Below are 8,846 nucleotides of genomic sequence, written 5' to 3'. Positions count from 1 at the left end.
GAGGCTTTCCAGTTTTCCTGGCACCACTTATTGAAGAGACTTTCCTTTCTCCGCTGTACATTTTTGGCATTTTTTGTCAAAAGTTATTTGCCCATATCAATATGGGTTTATTTCTGAACTCTTGATTCTGTTCCACTTGTCTGTGTGTCTATTTTTCTGCCAATACCATGCCATTTCGATTACTGTCACTTTGTAGTATAATTTGAAGTCAGGCAGAGTGATGCCTCCAGCCTTGTTCTTTTTTCTCAGGATGGCTTTGGCAATTTTGGGTTTTTGCATTTCCATATAAATATGGTGATTTTTTGTTCTATTTCTTTAAAGAAAGCTGATGGGATTTTGATGGGGATTGTATTAAATCTGTATAATGCTTTAGGTAATAGGGTCATTTTAACTATGTTGCTTCTTCCAAACCAAGAACACTAAATATCTTTCCATTTCTTTGTATCTTCTTCAATTTCTTTTAATAGGGTCTTATAGTTTTCATTATATAGGTCTTTCACTTGTTTCATTAGATTTAATTCTAGGTATTTTATATTTTTTTTTGTTGCAATGCAAAAGGAATTATTTTTTCCACTTCTTTTTCTGACACATCATTATTAGAGTATAGGAACACTTTGGATTTTGAACATTGATATTGTATCCAGAAACTTTACTGTATTTACTTATTGTTTCTAATAGTGTTCTTGTGGAATCTTTAGAATTTTCTATATAGAGAATCCTAGTTTGATTCTTTGTTTCCTATTTAGGTACTTTTTATATCATTCTCTTGTCTGATTGCATTCACTAGGACCTCTAATGTTATATTGAATAACAGTGGTAGTAGTAGACAGCCTTGCCATGTTTCTGATCTTAGAGGGATAGTTTTAAATTTTTCACCATTAAATTTAATGTCGGTGTCTGTGGCCATGCTACCCTCTGATCTCAGAAGCTAAGCAGGGCTGTGCCTAGTTAGTACCTGAGAGACCACCTAGGAAGACCAGATACTATATGTGTAAAAAAAAAAAAAAAAAAAAAAAAGGAATTGTGAACTGGCAAGGTCCTTGCAATCTGTGAGGTCAAGCAAAGGTTGCCTCACCAAAAAAAAAAAAAAAAAAAAAAAAAAAAAAGAGTTTAGTGTTGGCTGAGGGTTTGTCCTATATGGGCTTTATTAGGTTAAGGTACTTTTCTTCTATATTGATTTTAAGTGTTTTGGTCATAAATGGATACTGTATTTTGTTGAAAGCTTTTTCTGCATCTGTTGCTATGATTATATGATTCTTATTTTTTAATTTGTTTGTGGTGAATCATAATCAATTTGCATGTGTTGAACTATCTCTGTGCGCCAGGGATGAAGCCCACTTGATTGTGCTGTATAATCTTTTTAATATGTTGCTGTATTCAGTTCACTAATATCTTATTTAGATTTTGTATCTGTGTTCATGAGAAATATTGGTCTTTTTCTGTGTGCTCGTGTGTGTTATCTTTACCAGGTTTTGGTATCAGGGTATTAATGGCCTCATAAAATAATTTAGGAAATATAGTCTCCTCTTTGATTGTTTGAAAGAGTTTGAAGAGAATAGGTATTAAATCTTTGAATGTTTACTAAAATTCACTGGTGAAACCATCTGGTCCTTGACTTTTACTTTTTGGTAGGTTTGATGATGTTTCCATTTCCATACTGCTGATTGTTCTATTTAGATTTTCCAGTTCTTCTTGATTCAGTCTAGGAAGGTTATATCTTTCTAAGTATTGGTCCATTTCTTCTCAGTTATTAAATTTGTGTTATATAGTTTTTCATAGTATTCTTGTATGATCCTTTGTACTTCTTCAGTGTCTGTCATAATTTCCCCTCTTTCATCACTGATTTTATTTGTGTCCTTCATCTTCTTTGTTTCCTGAGTCTAACCAGGGGTTTGTCAATTTTATTAACCTCAGCAAAGAACTAACTCTTTGTTGCATTTTTTTTTCTATTTTTTTTGGTTTGTTTTCAATTTCATTTATTTCTGCTCTAATTTTGATTATTTCTTTCCTTCTACTAACTTTAGGCTTCATTTATTCTTTCTTTTCTAGTTTTTTAAGATGAAGCGCTAGCTTGTTTATTTGAACTTGTTTTTATTTGTGGAGATCGGCCTGTAATGATATAAACTTTCTTCATATTACAACTTTTGCCATGTCCCAAAAGTTTTGATATGTTGTATTATCATAATCATTCATTTATCTCTCTCTCTCTCTCTTTCTCTTTTTTAACACCTACAGCACCTGGTCCTCCTAGGTGGTCTCCCATCCAAGTACTAACCAGACCCAAGCATGCTTAGCTTCTGAGATCAAACGGGATCAGGCTTGTTCAGGGAAGCATGGCCACAGGGTTATGTATCTCTTGATCATTTTTTTCATTTCTTCTCTGATCTAGTTATTTTTCAGTAGCATGCTGTTTAATCTCCATGTATTTGTTGTTCTTCCCACTTTCGTTTTATGGTTGACCTCTAGCTTCAAAGCATTATGATCAGAGAATATGGTATGATTTCAACCTCTTGTATTTGTTGAGGCTATCTCTGTGTCTCAGTATGTAGTCAATTCTTGAAAATGTTCCATATGCATTAGAGAAGAATGTATAAGCAGCTGTTTTGAGATGGAAGGCTCTGTAAATGTCAATTATGTGCAATTGATCTAATGTGTCATTTAAAGATATTATTTCCTTGAGGATTTTCTGTTTGGATGATCTGTCCATATCTGACAGTGGCATATTTAGGTCTCCTACTACAATAGTGTTTTGGGTCTGTTTTTCTCTTTAATTCTGTTAGTAATTGCTTTACGTATTTTGGGGCTCCCTGATTGAGAGCATAGATGCTAATAAGTGTCTTTTTGGTGTATGATTGCCTTTATCATTATGAAGTGTACTTCAATATAGTTCTTTGCCTTTTTAATTTTGAAATCTGTTTTGTCCTATATTAGTACCAGTGCTCCTGCTTTTCTCAGAATGCCATTTGCTTGAAATATCATTTTCCACTCTTTCACTTTGAGTCTGTATTTGTCTTTGGAGCTGAGATGTGTCTCCTGGAGGCAGCATATGGCTAGGTTTTGTTTTTTGATCCAATCTGCAACTCCGTGAGTTTTTATTGGTAATTTCAGTACATCCAATCTGCAACTCCGTGAGTTTTTATTGGTAATTTCAGTACATTTACATTAGGGTGATTATTGAAATACTAGATTTTCCTCTAACCATTTTATCATTTGCTTCCTGTAGCTCAGTGTTTCCATTGCTTCCTCGTCCTTGTGTATCTGAATCTCTGGCGTGTGGTTATCATCACCAATATATAGAGGATAGTTATTTATATAGTAGTTCTTTTTCTTCTGTATGTGCCTTATTTCCATTCTCCTTTGCAAATATGAATCTTTAAATCATCCTGATTTCAGTCATTGTTGCCTCAATTTCAGTCATTGTTGCCCCTATGAATGCTGAACGTTCATTACTATCTTGCAATAGCAAATCTCTTTTCATTGTTTAAAATATTCTATTAAAATATCATTCTGCCGATCTAGTTGTTTTTCAATGTTTAAGCTTATATAATACCCAGTTCTTAGTAAGGGTTCACTCTTCTGCTTCTATCTGTTTGCTAGTTGCTTTACTCATTGTTATATATTTTTCTTGTCATTTTATTTTAGGTGAGCTGACCCCTTTCAGTATTTCTTGTAATGCAGACCTCGTAGTGAAGAACTCCTTCAATATTTGCATGTCTGGAAAGGTTTTATTTCTCCTTCATATCTAAAGAAGAGATTTTTTGGATACATTATTCTAGGCTGGTAATTCCTTTCATTTAATAGTTTGAATATTTGATTCCACTCTTTTCTGACTTCTAAGGTTTGTGCTGAGAAGTCCAACAGTAATATAGTGAGTTTTTTCTTTCTTTCTCTCTCTCTCTCTTTTTCTTTCTTTCTTTCTTTCTTTCTTTCTTTCTTTCTTTCTTTCTTTCTTTCTTTCTTTCTTTCCTTCTTTCTTTTTTTTTCTTTTCTTTGTAGGTTGCAGTCTTATTTTCCTGGCTGCCATGAGAATTCTTTCTTTGTCATTGATTTTTAATAATTTTAATACAATGTGTCTTGGAGAAGGCCTTATTGGGTTGAGACAATTGGGCGTTTGGTTGACTTCTTGAATTTCAAGCTCCAGCTCATTCCTTAGATTTGGAAAAAATTCTCATCAACTATTTATCTGAAAATGCTTTTTAGTCCCTGCTCTTCTTTCTTGCCTTTAATAATGCCCATTATTCTTATGTTTCCTGTCCTTATGTTATCAGCAAGTCCTTGTATTTCTCTTTCATTATTTTTCATTCTTCAGTCTCTCTCTTCTTCCTTCTGATTTATTTCTAGATTTCTGTCTTTGATATTACTGATCCTTTCCACCATTTGGTTGACTTTATTTCCTACACTTGCTAATTTCATTTTTCATCTCTTTTGGTGTGTGTTCTTCATGTTCAGAAGTTCTATTTGGTTCTCTTTTAGCATTTCGGTCTCCTTGCTAAAAACTCATTCTGCCGATCTAGTTGTTTTTCGATTCTTATGGTAGCTCTTATGTGCAGATTCCACTTTCAGGCAGCTGGTGTACAGGTTGGGTGATTTTTGTTTGAGCTTTAGATGTTCAACATATTTTTATTTCAAGAGGAGAGATCTAGGGACATCTCTCACTTTGCCATGTTTCTAAGGTCACTCTATAGACTTCACAATTTTTGAAAAGAATACTTTGTAGCCTTAGAGCAGAAAAACCACAAATGATAAAGGATAAAGACAATAAATAAATTGAACATCTTCAAAATTGAATTTTTATCCTCATAAAAATACCATTAAAATATTATAAGGCAACACACAAACTGGAGAAAATCTCTCAGAACATATATCCCACAAAGGACTAATACTCAGAATATATAAGAAAATCTTTAAAAAACATTAGCAAAAAGATAAATGACCTAGTTATTGTAAAAGCAAAAAATTGAATAGCCATATCATAAAATACACAAGTGGTCTGTAAGCACATGAAAAGCTGCTTATCATCATTAGCCATTAATAAAATCCTAATTGAAACTACAAGATTAAATTTCACAGTCACTACGACAAAAATAAATAAATAAAATAAAACACAACTAGACAATATCAAATATTCAAGAGAATATGGAGCATTCAGAGTCTCAAGTACTATAGATGAGAATGTGAAAGAGTACAGTCGATTTGAAGGTTTGTTTTGGGAATTTCTTAAAGTTACTCATTATTTATTCACAAGAAACACAAGTAGTTATCCACACATACACACACATAAGCTTGTATAATAATATTTATAGCTCCTTTATATACCATAGTTAAGAACTAAAAAGAAACCAGATGGTTAACATCAGAAAATTAAAAAAAAAAAAAATTGTGGTATATACATACGATAGAATACTGCTCAGCAATAAAAAAGATGAGCTACTTACACACCTACCTCATCAAGCTGAACAGTGACATCTCTGTATGTTATTTATTACTTTTCAATAAAAATATTAATTTATAAAAAAATAATGTGAGATTACAAAATATTTCAATAGGATAAATATGAACACATCGGGTAACCTTAATGAGCCTGTTTCTTTAACTCTAATATAAAGAAATATATGAAAAATGCAGGGTTCTTTTATTCGTGTATTTTGATCAGAAATTATTTGATTTTCAAAAATACATATATTCAAACCAATTTTGGAATAAAACTAATTAGGGAATGCACAAAACAGGAAATGGTTTAGGGGTTCACAAGGAGCTAACATAAGAAAGTCTACTGATATAAAAGATCTCTCTCTCTCTTTTTCTCTCTCCCTCTCTTTCTTCCTCACTCTCTTTTTTTTTCTCTCTTTCCCTTATGGACTAATACTCATGATCTATCTTTTTGTAGACCATAATATCTGTCCCAAATTTATTGGTACCATCAGATTGTAAGTTGACATTGTGTAACAAGATACATGCTTACATTTGACTATCTCAGTCTCTTCAAGCACTGATACTCAGCAAAGAGAAATCAATTGGACCAATTCACACTCTAAGCTATTATATGTTCAGCTCTGGCCCACTTGATTCAGTCTAGAAAAAGCAAGACTATATGCATTGAGCTAAATAGTGATTCTAGCTCTGGCTCAATAGAGGGAAAAGTAGGTTTTTGGAGATCTTAAATTCATGATAACAGCAACAAAAATACTAATAAAATGATAAGTATAAATTAACCTTTAATTATATAAATATTTATTTATATTATATTTAAAATAATTGAATACATATGTTATTTTTATAATGATAATGATAATAATGATAATATAATAACAAAAATAGGAAATTATATTTTACTTATATGTAATTGCATGTAATACTACTTCTTGAATATGAACTTTGGGCTCATATGCTTGCTTGAGTGCTTATACAAACAAGTTAATATTGTACATAAGCTGCTGAGGACTGCAGATTCAAGAGAAATATTTTTTTGTTATTTGAATTTAATTTCTAGTTTTTAGTTCCTAGTGTATTGTTTAGCAAAATATTAAAAATTAATAAAAGCTAAACCCAGTACTTATTGCATACAACTTAGGGGCTAAATGGAAATAGGAATTAGGACACACATTTTTTTAAGTCCAAACTTAATCATTCAAATTATGAGAGAAGAGGTATCTTAACTTACATATTGCTTTTTAGTCATTTTAAACTCCTATGGGAGATTTCTCTATTATTCATGAAGCAAATAATGTCTAAAGTAAGATAAAAAGTTATTGACATTTTTCTAGAGCTTAGATATCATCTACCAATAATCTTCATAAGAAAAGTATGAGTAAAGTGCCAAATCAATACCATGAAGTCTGCAATGAGGTTAATACAGAATTGAAAGGTGACTTCATAACTTTCAGTAAAGTAAAAATCTTAGTTAAATATAGAAGCTAGCATATATTAACTTAATTTATCTAGGTTTTGATCTGAAAGTTTCTATGTAATAGGTTCAATTTATATATGAATATAAAATAATAAGAGAAAATATTATTTAGGAACAAATATAGTAGTGTTTGATTTAAAGAAGCTTTAGTAGCCTTCTAGTTCAACTAAACATTGAATACTTAAATATATTACCTTCACAGTTTGAATAGTTCCCATATTTGGAAACTCTCTACCTCTCCAAGCACTCCACTATATACTCCAGAATGCTCTGGATTATATGTTTAGGACATCAGCAAAACAGAGTAAACACATGCATGTGATGATGTTTTTTGAAATATTGCAAAGTGTTGTTGTGTCAATATATTAATAATAATAGAAAAAAATAGATTTCTAGTCCCATCTTTTATGTTTTAGGGAGGGCTGTTATATTTTGAATTACTTATGAGAGATGTGGTTCTATAAAGTGCTTGGGGCCTCTGAGGTTCATAGCATGGGTCTATTGGCTACTGCTTTATTTTCCATTCTTCATATTAAACATTTCTACCTCCTCTAATCATTCCTCATATGTCACTGCTACAAGTTCATTCAAGGCATTGGCTACTCTCCTATGACTATGCATCATGCTTTTGTCTCTTAAACGGTCATACAACCAAACTGAACATAGAGTTCCATTTGTCTTCTGACAACAGATTGTGTGACATAGAGTGAAACTATCATTCTCCACCAATTATTACTAATAATGAAGTCTAAGATTGTACATTTTGGGCAACCAGATTTTACTTCTGGCTCACATTTACTTGACAGTCAGAAAACTTCCAAATGTATTTATATGTATATACATTGGTCTCTTACATACACTACTGTACAGATGGACTTTTTTGGACACAAGTCTGATACTAAATTAATTTCTATTATATTTTATTTGATTATATTTAATACTCTAGCACATCTTTGACTTTTTTTTGGTTGCTGATTCTTTTATTACTTGTCACCTCAAATTTAAAAAAAAAATCACACTCTGCTATGACCTTATTCTGCTACCTGTCACAAAAGTTCAAAATCCATATTCTTCTATGACTTGTAACTTATATGCACTTTATAAATTACCGATATATAAAATTTTCCACTAGTTAATCAATGACCTTATGGAGACAAATTTCAATGATTCTCAAACAGTCCTACAACTGTTATGTCACTTTTTAACTAGAACCCAAAACATCCATCTCCATAGGATTGAAGAGAAGTTAGGACAGAAGATATATATATTCCCAGTTCTGTGGTCATGCCTTACTGCTAAGTAATTAAAGATATTGCAAAAGCCTGTTTAACTAGGAAATAAAAACATTAGAAGGAGAAACAAAAGAATGTGGTGAAGAACAATATTTTTATAATAGAAAAAGTTGTTTGAAATGAGAAATATATAAATTAATTTAATTTCAGCTAAATTTTGGGTCAAACAGGACATTGTGGATTATCCTACAGCTAAAATGCCACTTAACATATTTTTAAGGAAAAATATGTTTGCATTTTAAAATCACTTTTAGGTTAAAATGACTTTAGTTTGAAGATTATATTTATGTATATAATAATATATATTACAGTATATTTAGATTTCACTACGAGTTTTTAATTGCAGAACTCTGATAGGTTTTAGTAGTTTTTAGCTTTCCTGTAACTTTATATCAGGATTATTTACTTGAACTTACATTCTCTTTCTACACTTACAGTTTTACAGTTGTTCCCCAACTTCCAAGAATCTATTTCCAAAATATGCCCCTCCTTGAAGAGAAATTCTGGATTTTCTTTGCATTAACACTCATTTGGATGTTCAAAGTGACCTTCTACTCCTAGAATATGTCTTGTGTTCTGTATAAATTGCGATTATTTTAATTCAAAAAACATTCCCTTGATTTTTGTTTTCCAATTAGTCTTCATTT

At 31.4% G+C, this 8,846-nt stretch overlaps 1 pseudogene; it reads right to left on the bottom strand.

Moving 5' to 3' along the window:
- Window positions 1-2,226: 2,226 nt before the first annotated feature.
- On the bottom strand, window positions 2,227-2,345 carry LOC118602647 (annotated as a pseudogene).
- Between the last annotated feature and the right edge of the window lie 6,501 nt (window positions 2,346-8,846).

Source organism: Rousettus aegyptiacus, unplaced genomic scaffold (genome assembly GCF_014176215.1).
Source record: "Rousettus aegyptiacus isolate mRouAeg1 unplaced genomic scaffold, mRouAeg1.p scaffold_m13_p_4, whole genome shotgun sequence".
Taxonomy (NCBI): Eukaryota; Metazoa; Chordata; class Mammalia; order Chiroptera; family Pteropodidae; genus Rousettus; species Rousettus aegyptiacus.
Note: the sequence above shows the minus strand (reverse complement) of the source record. Positions and strands in the feature narration are given on the sequence as shown.